At 32.3% G+C, this 11,431-nt stretch overlaps 1 long non-coding RNA gene across 1 annotated transcript in view; it reads left to right on the top strand.

The window, feature by feature from the left end:
- Positions 1-1,714: 1,714 nt before the first annotated feature.
- The window catches only part of LOC145284992 (uncharacterized), a 58,499-nt gene continuing 48,782 nt past the window's right edge, over positions 1,715-11,431 (top strand). The window contains exon 1 of the long non-coding RNA XR_013868923.1: positions 1,715-1,829. This is a non-coding gene — a long non-coding RNA (uncharacterized LOC145284992). The remainder of the gene's footprint in view (positions 1,830-11,431) is intronic.

The raw sequence follows: 11,431 nt of genomic DNA, 5'->3' as shown, positions 1-11,431 counted from the left end.
TATACAAATTTTCATTTTCAATGTTTTTTTTATATCAATATGCATCAATTATATATATATATATATATATATATATATATATATATATATATATATATATATATATATATATATCAATAATCAATCAATATATATATATATATATTTATATGCATCAATATATATATATATATATGTATATATATATATTGAAGATATGCATATAATCATTGTGACAATTATATATAATATGTGTGTGTGTTTGAGTGTACACATAGATGTATACACAAAAGAGTTGTGATCATTTATCCCAAGTTTTATTATAGGCGTCTGTTCATTTTTTTTTTTAATTATCTTTTATTATTATTTACGTTTAGCTTTTAGATTTTATCACAAACTTACAAAAAATCGTTGGGAAGGAGAGAGAATGTTAATTTGCTGCCAATGTACTTTTTTTTCTTTGTTCCAGCCATAACTCATTTATTTCAGTGCTTTTGTGCTAATTATTTACATATTTTAATTGATCTTAACTTATTCAGCTTTCTAGTTAACCACATAACTTATTATCAGCTCTAACTTAATGAGAGAGAAGCAAAAGTAGAGAAGGAGAGACATGCAAAGAGATGAGGATACAGAGATCGTGAGAACATATAAAGTTTCAAGTTAAGGCATTTTTAGAAATACCTAAGATAAGAAAACGCATGAAAAGAAAGGTAAATTGATAAAATTTTTTTTTTTCGATTTTAATTTTACTTAAATCCAGATTACCCCATATTTAATTTTGAAATAGTGAAATATATATATATATATATATATATATATATATATATATATATATATATATATATATATTATTATTATTATTATTATTATTATTATTATTATTATTTATTTATTTATTTTACAACTCTTTTAACATCAAGCAAAAAACACAACAGCTATTTAAAGTGTATACCTAGGTAAATAATTAATTGGGGAGGAGTGAGTTTGGCTTCGTCTGATTTGTCTGTTTTATGGCATATACACCCCTTTTTTAGTTTAATATCCAAGAACATGGATCATGCTGGATCTATCTTTACTCCTCTTAAACCTGATGTGACTCTGCTCCCCCACAGTAAAAATATTCTTCTTTAATAAATAATCTATTAAGATGGATAGATGATATGTAAGGAAGTGACGAATTGTGAGAAAATGAAGAGAATCTAAAACATAAGAAAAGTAAAGGGATCCGTTTTTGTTTTTAACGAAGTAAGAAAATTTGAATAATAATAATAATAATAATAATAATAATAATAATAATAATATCTTGAGTTCCACTTTTGGGGAGCTAGTTTCCCCCCAAATTTAAAACCGACCTCATGTCTAACTCTGCCCTCGTAGAGAAGCAAGTAAACAAAAAAAAATTAATCAGAAGGGACATTTCCAGGGCATCTTATAATAAATTAGAAGAGAAATTTCCAGGGTATTTTGTAATTAAATCAGAAATAACTTTTTTCCAGTTACTTTTGTAATATCAAAACTTTGTTGCATTAAATATAGCACCTATTTACAATGCCTCCCCATGGGACAGATTTAGACACCAGGGTAGTTTTTTAACATGGAGAAAAGGAACAAAAAATTGTCTCAATCGTTAATTGGAATATTCGACTTTCCTTTAAAGGGGTGACAAGGTTTATTTGGAATATTCCACTTTCCTTTTTTAGGGATGCACAACATGATAACGATCGCAGCCAATACGGATGATGATGATGATGATGATGATGATGATGATGATGATGATGATGATGATGATAATAATAATAAGAAGAAGAAGAAGAAGAAGAAGAAGAAGAACGCTATTATCCAGTACAGTCCGTATTTCAGTTTCTTATTTAATAAATTGTTAGGTGAAAGTACAGAATAGTTTAAAGAATACCTTTCCCTTCCCATATTAAGAATGGCTTTCTAAATGTTATTATTTCAGCACGGTTCATATTTTGTATATTATTTTCCACCCCCTCCTTCTTAAAAATATATATGAATATGAAATAAATATGAGATCGTAAAATAAAAGATATATAGGCTTACAAATTCGAAGCCGCGAGTAACATTTACGTATTATTTCATTCTTTTTTTATTTAAAAAAAAAAAAGAGTTTGTGTTATCAGCTAGAATTTAAATCTAGCGTTACAGCCTAATATTGTGTTCTCTAATAAGTGTACGCATGCGTATGACCGCAAAAAATGTCTGCTCGGTGTTAATGTACATTTAACATGTAAATTTGCCGATGTCTGTACGCGTTATTCATGCATGTAAATAAAAATATTATTCGCTATAAACCATCCTTGGTGCATGAATATTATTTCCTGAAAATTTCAGTTATGTGACCAGTAGTTTATGAATTTACCTGTTAGATATTTACACACATATATGCATGTACTTATACAGAAGTAGTAAAACTACGCATCTAAAACAATAGCATGAGAGGGCGTGCAATAAGTAATGCCCCTGACCCACTTCCAGTTGTCTGATCTAGCTCAAATTTTGCATGTGCAATGATTTATATCTCTATGGGTTATGTGGCAAATTACAGCTCTGAACTAATTGTGGTTTCTGTTTTACAGGTGTTTGAACTGAGTTATGTGTGAAATGGAGCCTGTTGAATGTCGAGCAGTGATCCGGTTTTTGTATTTGAAAGGATGCACACCACAGGAAACTTTTGATGAAATGAAAGAAACTTATGGGTATAATGCCCCATCATATGACCTTGTAAAACGCTGGCATCGTGAATTCAAACATGGCCGGAAGTTGGTGGAAACAGCTCCCAGTTCTGGTCGCCTCCCTTCTGCCATTGATGAGGCATCTGTCCGTCAAGTTGAGGCTGCCATTTTGGAAGATCGGTGCATTACTATTCGCCAAATAGCCCAAGATGTCAAAATTAGTACAGGGTCTGTGGGAACTATCATTCATGACCATTTGCATATGCATAAGGTGTCTGCCAGATGGATTCTCAGGTTTCTCACACCATTCCAGAAGCGAGAACACGTTGTGTGCTCGAGGATAAATTTGGAGATGTGCCAAGATGAGTCCAAGTTTTTCAAAAGACTGATTACACAGGATGAAACCTGGGTTCATCACTATGATCCAGAGACCAAAGCCCGGTCAATGTGATGGAAGCACTTGGACTTACCACCTCCAAAGAAGGCAAGGTTGCAGCCCTCTGCTGGCAAGGTCATGCTCACAGTCTTCTGGGACCAGGACGGATGAGAGATTTCCTGGCAATTATAGGAGCCTATTATGCTTCACTTTTGAGAAAATTAAGGGAAGTTATCAAAATCAAGAGGCGGGTCAAGATCAGCAAAGGTACCCTCCTCCTGCAGGAAAACGCTCCGGTCCACAACTTGCATGTCACCAGATCAGAAGCACGGGCGTGTGATTATGAAATTATCCCCATCCTCCCTACTCTCCTGACCTTGCACCCTCTGACTTTCACCTCTTCCCAGCCATGAAGTTGTTTTTGAAAGGAAAGCGTTTCCCAGATAATGCAGCCTTGGTTTCTGAAGTCACGTCGTGGTTGTAGTACAAACTTGGGGTGTTCTACAAAAACGGTCTCCAGAGCTGCATCAAACAATGGGAGAAATGCATAACTCTGGGTGCTTCCTATGTAGAAAAAGACTAATAATTCTGCCAAGTTTCGTTACTCTACTTCTATGGGAAGTGGGTCAGGGGCATTACTTATTGCACGCCCATCATAGGTTTAAGAACCCTAAAATTCATACAAGAATTGTCTTTTAGAACCGATGGAATAACGAATATAATGGTGAGTAATAATTAGTTCTAACTGACAGTCTTCTGGGGGTTGAAAGTTCAATACTCAGTGCGGGCGATACTTAGAATACACTTACAAATCATTTAAGACTTCTATTCGACAATGGCTGTCAGAATAAGAGCAAACTAAACCTACAGATCAAATGAAGAGTTTTGTTTAAAATTTTGTAGATTCCTGGGTTTGATGGAGAGATTTTCGAGTTAAGCAAAATGCACCTGAAGAAGGTCGGAGGTTACATTGGCCAAAATATCATGAAAATAACATTCAAGATGAGAGCAGTAGTTCAAATAACCCAAATGATACACACAAAAATGATACACACAAAACTGATACACACAAAAAGTATATATATATAGTAAAAAAATTATATATATATATATATATATATATATAAATATATATATATATATATATATATATATATATATATATTTATATATCTTACAATGTTTTGCTTTATTTTGCAACTTTCCTATCCTCACATCTATTCTCACATCTGCAAATAAAATCCGCATCATCATCAGGTCATATGGCAATATTTGACATGAGTTTGCACGAGACATTTTAGATTTAGGTAAATCAATTCTTCAAAGTATGAAAACGTATAAGTCACAAATGGTTCTACAACATTAGAGCCTTAATTTCTTACCTGATTGCTGGTTAGCACATGAAATGTATCATTTCCCCAGGCATTTTGTGAATTCCTGATTTTGTCCTGAGCAAATTTGATTGGATTTATATTTGACACAGTAAAAAAAAAAAAATAGTTGAGTAGTGATTTTAGCCCAATGATATTTGAATCATTATTCAACAAGTGATTATGTTAAGAAGCCTATTAGTAAAACTTTCAGTGAACACTTTTTTATTGTTATTTCACCCCAAAAAAGGTACAGTGCCACTTAGACGTAGAGGGCTACTATTCGGGACATAATTTACAGGGATACTATGTAGGCAGTTGAGCAGTAAGATGTTTGTTTACATTACTTTTGAATTTCTATATGTCAGTACAGCCGAGAAGCAGTAACCTGGGATGGAATTCCGAAATCTAGCAATGCGAGGGAAGATACTATTAGACTAGAAGGTTTTCCAGTATCTAAGGATCTTTATTGTATATGGGTGGAATTTTTGTGCTTGTCGATTTATCGGTTTGTCAGTTGGTGTTTGTCGGGGATATTTACATCTAGGAAATTCAAGAGCTTGGAGTCTGTTGGAGCACATTCAATTAAAATGCTTGTAAAATAGGCACATGGATGCAACATTTTGTCGATGGGACAGAGGTTAGTTGACAGAGCGGGACCTATAAGGTTGGTGATTCTTTTTTGAACCCTATCTAGGAGAGAAAGACTAGTAGCAGATCCACTGGCCCAAATATGGCAACAATACTCTATACATGGCCTAATGATGGCCTTGTAGAAGTACAGAAGACTCTTAGGTGTAAGTAACTCTCTAGCATGGTAGAGAGAGCCCACCTTCTTTGCAGCAGTCTTGTCAATGCTCTCAATGTATCTTTTCTAATTCATGTTCCCTGTGAACATTAATCCGAAGAACTTTCAGGTAGTGTATCATTAGCCACGACTATAATTAGTTGAAAGGTTTATTGTAATTGTAAAGCGAAAAAAGCTTAATCTTGGCAGCATTGAATGTTACCATCTATTTCTGTCCCCATACCACTACAGATTGGAGGTCTTTCTCTAAGGTTTTAACCATTTCCTTAGAGCAATGTTACCATCAGCAAAACTTATTAAGAGATTAAAACTCTTGTTACCAGCACTTGTTGCACACAAATGTATTTTCAACAATTACAGCATGGCTTAAATACGAACTTAAATGATTAAGTGACTCCTGTAATAATTGCAGCTCAACCACAAATAGAAAGAAAATAGCGTTGCAACTCATTTTTCACTCAATAAACAGGAATGTGAAATGAAATTGGTGAATAGTTGTTAATAGCTTAAGTACCTGCCTATGCATGATGAAATATTAAAGGTTTGAATTGATTTGTCTTTTTAACAGCAGATCAACCCTTATGAGTCATTTAATGCAAAAGCAGAATACCTGTTGCAAACAATTCATAAATATGATTTTTTTACTTTGGGACTCATAACTTATCATGATCCAGAGGCCACTCTAAGATAAGGGTTAATGAGTATCGGGTAGACAGTAAGACAACATTGTGATGATCAGTAACAATAAAACGTGGGTAGGGTTTAATTATTTAGAATATCACAAGAACTTATTTACATTAAATTTGAAAACAACCATGTTATAGTCAGCTGAGAAGGAGCCCTGCAGTATTGTGTTTTAGTTCTAGGAAAGAAACTTCGCTCATGGAATTTTCATTTATAATTAGGCACAGATAAAGAGTAAGGGTAATTGTTGACAGTGGTTATAGTTGAACGAGTATTTGTTGCGAAAGTTTTACAAAGGATAGAGACCATAAATTGAAGCTCATTCGAGCACCTGTCATGAAAACAATGATAAAGCAAAGATGGACCCAAAACGACTCTTCTGTGAAAAAGAGGTGAAAAGGTTCTCGCTAATTAGATTTCAAAGACGGTTTAGTATTCTGTTAAAGCAAGAAAGGGTACTCTTGGCAGTTTTTCCTCAGATGCGGCAAAAATACTCCATCTTAGGACGTATTTGGCTCTTGTACGTTTTTTTACAAGGGAGTGATCGTTAGTAATGAGAATTGAGTAGAATTTGACTATTTAATTGGGCGGCTCAACAAAAACTTATTTATATTAGACTTGAAGACGACCGTGTTGTAGTTAGCAGGAAAACTGGACAGCTAAACAAAGTTACAAAGGCTCTAAAAAAGAAGCTTTGTTGATAAAATTTGCATTTAGCCTTTAGCACAAATAGAGAGTGAGAGAAATTGTTGGTAGTGGTTGTAGTTATACAAGGGGGACCATAGATTGAAACTCCGACTAACACTTGCCAGGAAAATGACAATAGAGCAGAGACAGGCTCTCAACGTCTCTTCTGTGGGAAAAACGTTGTAGGGAGGAGAAAAGGGTGTCACTTATCAGGCTTTGAAGCCGGTTCTGAACTCTGTAAAGGCAGGATAGAGTACTCAGAGCAACACCTCTCCAGATGTAGCAACAGTACTCTATCTTAGGACATATTTGGTTCTTATACAGGTAGAAGATTACATATTTTGGAACAATAGAATGACACAACCATTTTTTCAGCAACTTTGGCAACAGATTTGATATAAGTCAGGTCAGAAGTGAAGGTCAGGCCCAGAAGCTGGAAGCAGGGTGCTTCTTTGAGTCAAAAGCCATTCATATCAATTGGTGCCAAGTAAGGATCAGAGTATTAGTGATGAAAAGATTGAAGCTTGGTTTTGGATGCATAAAAATTAACCAGCTATCATTTTCTCCATTGCATCATGTGTTCAAGGTCAGAGGAGAGAGACTTGAAATATTGTGCTCGTTGCTGGCCCTTGAAGTGTTGCCATAAATGGTAGTGTCGTCTGTGTATATATCGATAGAATGAAAGGATGTGATTTAAGATAAGGAAGAGAGTTATGCCCAAGATGGATCCTTGAGGCATGTCAGCTTTCAGACTTTAGGCTTCAAACTTCTACACATCTACAACTACTTTTATAAACTTATTAAAGAAAAAGAATTCGAAGTTTGAGAAAACATTTCCAGATATTTCATAGATGGAAATCTTGTGTAGTAGATCTTTATGCCCAACCCTATGAAATGCCTTTGATATGTCAAGATAATGTGCTGTAGAGAGGAAACCCCCGTCGATAGAATCAGTGATCCTATGTGACATTACAGTCAGTACATCAATTGTAGATCTCACAGGACGGAAACCATATTGCTTGTCACTGAGTAGGTTATTTTTGCCGAGGTGATTGACAATTGTTCTATTTAACCCGGACTCAAGCAACTTACTCATGACAAACAGAATGTCTGTATTTAAATGCAGAAGACCAATCTCCAGTATTTTTAAATACTGAGCAGACTTATTAGGTTTTCCAAGATGTTGAGTGAGCATTTCTCCTTTACGTACTGATTGAATAACTTTGCAATGTCACTCAGATTATTTTTAGTGTCGGAAGTAAATTCGGGAGGTAGATGATTCTGATCACACGGGGTTGAGTTTGATGCAATGTTCTTGGGAAAGAGTTTGGTTTTATCAGATGCTGACGAAATCACCTGAGGCTCATTGATAATGGCTAGTACAGAGGATGCACATCTGTTCAAGACCTTGTTTGTTATTCACTCATGTGAACGAAGCCTCCTTCTACTTTGGACTAAAATGGTTGCGTTGGGACTGAGATACTTTCAGTGGCAACGGATCTGATGTAAGTCTTTCATTTCACGTTATAAGTGAAGATCGGTCCCAGATGTTTGTCAAAGCAAAATGCGTCTTCAAGGCAAGAGCCGTTCATTTCAATTAGGACTAAGAGGGGATTAGAGCGCAGGTGGTGAAAAGATAGATGTTTTGTTTTGGATGACTATTGATCGCAACTATTTATTAACTTGCAAATACAAAGTTATGGAAGGTTTGATCTACAACCAATTGTTGTAACACTCATTCTCTTAATATATTTCTGAATATTTCATCAATGCCATATTTATATGATGGAAACATTTATTTGATTTTAATTTTTCATAGGATTATTATACTTTTGAATTTAGTGATCATAGTTATCAATTTACTAACGAAAATATAGCTTGTCAGTCCTTAATTATATATATTTAACATATAAAGGTATTTTTTGAGATTATAAAAATTAAACTATATAGCATTTAAGCTGATATTGTCTTCTTTTACAATTAAAATTCTATTTCTATATATTTTATGTAAATATAGTTATATCTTGCTATGACATATTGCTGGAATAAATAAATAAATAAATATATATATATGTATATATATATATATATATATATATATATATATATATATATACATATATTCCTCATTATATATATATATATACATATATTCCTCATTATATATATATTCCTCATTATATATATATTCATCATAATATATATATATATATATATATATATATATATATATATATATATATATATATATATATATATATATATATATATATAATACTAGATACATTTAGTTTGCGATGACCTACACTTAATTCTTTGGCTTCATTAAAAGCGAATGTCTGTTTCCCTCTCAGTCGGTTAGGACAAAGAACCCTTTGAAAGTTCCTCTCACTTAATTCATTTGACATTCAGTAAATGTGTTAATGGCGCTAATTGTTATTTGTGGAAATGTTGTGGTCAAACTTGTAAATTTATCTCAGCAATAAGAGTCTGAGATTTCTGAATAAATTAGCAAGTCAATTCTAATCACTTTGACACTGGGCGATCCCAACAAGAATCAGAAATCTTGGGAAAAAATCTCTAGAGCGATACATAGTAAGTCTCTAAAATATTCTAAAACGTGATTATTAAAGAATCAGCTTACGGCAAATTATTTGTGTGAAAAGAGAAAGATATAGATAATATTTCCATATCTATAGAATGAACAGTGTGTCAAATTAATGGATCATTCGACCATAATATTTGAACAATAGAACAGACAATCTCATCATTATCAAGTATTCAACAAGTTACCAGTTATCTGCTGTCTATGTGAAACTCTCAGTGCTGAAATAATTTTTTAATTAAAAAATTTAATCAAAAAAAAGAATAATTTATTTTGTAACAGCTACTTCACTATCAGATAAAATAGAATATATATATGTATACATATATATATATATGTATACATATATATATATATACATATATATATATATATATATATATATATATATATATATATATATATATATATATATATACGTACAGCATAATCACGTTTACACACTGATTCCCATGATGGGTGACCATTTGGAAATTCTAGCGCTGTATGTGCTTCCGCTTATCTCTGCATTGTTTCCAGTCTTCCTGAACTTTCACTTGCCACTGGTATTCAACAACGTCGACTCAAAAGAGGTGTGGTTGGTGATTGCGCAACTCTTGCCACAAAAATTTCACGCACAGGCACCCTTACCGTGGGTATCCATAGTCTGTCAAGACTGAAGGAAGCCTTTCATATATATATATATATATATATATATATATACATATATATATATATATATATATATATATATATATATATGAGCAAACAGTTAATAAAATATGTTAAACACTTTGAAATGAGTTAAAAACATATTTAATCTGAAAAGGAAACACTAGATAAATGGATAGATCTTAATCCGCTGAGTTTCGAAGAAATACTCTCCTTCTATATATATATATATATATATATATATATATGTATATATATAAAGACTTCAGTTGAGTCCCGGTTTCGAATCTTGCTAGATCAGTCGTAGACGACGAAACACGTGTCACTGGATAATTGTATTTTAAAAAGAATATATATGCCGCTCCCCATATGGGTGTACCAAATTGGTTAAAGGGAAAATTATTCCCTACTCTCCTTTAGGTAAAAATGCACTTCTGTAAATAATTGAATTCATTTGCAAAAAAAAAAAAATAAATAAAATATATATATATATATATATATATATATATATATATATACACATGCATATATATATATATATATATATATATATATATATATATATATATATATATACCATAATAACATTGACACACCCGTTTTCGCCAGATCACTGAAGTTAGGCAACGAGAGCCTGGCCATTACCAGATGGGTGACCATTTGGAAAGGCTAGTCACTGTATGTACCGCGCTAAGACATAGAAATTTATAGGTTGATATCTGGAGGCATGTTAATTTACTGGGACAGATGCACCCCAGTCTTCATAAAGACATGCATCTAGGAGAAGAAAAAGCCCTGATGTTAAACATTAGGTCTTCTCTCTGCTTTATTTAGTGGCAGCCATTGTTCTGACAAAGATTAGCAGTTATACCAAAAATTATGGTTGATCTTGCACAAAGCCTTCACCAGTATAAAGAAATCATATGTGTGGATTTCTGAACCATTTGATTGTTGTGGCGGAGCTCATGTCAAAATCGACTGGAGGGTCCATCATATATATATATATATATATATATATATATATATATATATATATATATATATATATATATATATATATATATATATATATATATGTGTGTCTGTTTGTATTTATCTATCCATCAATCTATATATATTTTTTTATTTATACAAACATTATTGACAATATATATATATATATATATATATATATATATATATAGTAATTTATAAAAATATATATAGCAATTAAGCTTTTTATAACTTACTACCTAGCTCTACCTATGTATTGAGCACTGTTGAAGTAAATACTTAAAGTTTATGCATAAAATATTACTTTCGTATATTAATTTATGTGATTAAATGAAGTAGTCATATATATATATATATATGTTTGTATATATATATATATATATATATATATATATATATATATATATATATATATGTTTCAACTGTGATTTCTTTTGAAATCCATCTTTGTCAAACTAGTGGCCTGATGTTGCTAGATTTAATATTCGTATAGATAAAGAATAAAGATTCTTACTTATTAATGAGAAGATGATCGATTAGTAATCAAAGTGTTTGAAGTGCCTCCAGAGAGAAAGAGAA

Source organism: Euprymna scolopes, chromosome 9 (assembly GCF_053919585.1).
Source record: "Euprymna scolopes isolate OS-2025 chromosome 9, ASM5391958v1, whole genome shotgun sequence".
Lineage (NCBI taxonomy): Eukaryota > Metazoa > Mollusca > Cephalopoda > Sepiida > Sepiolidae > Euprymna > Euprymna scolopes.
This window is presented reverse-complemented; position numbering and strand designations above follow the sequence as displayed.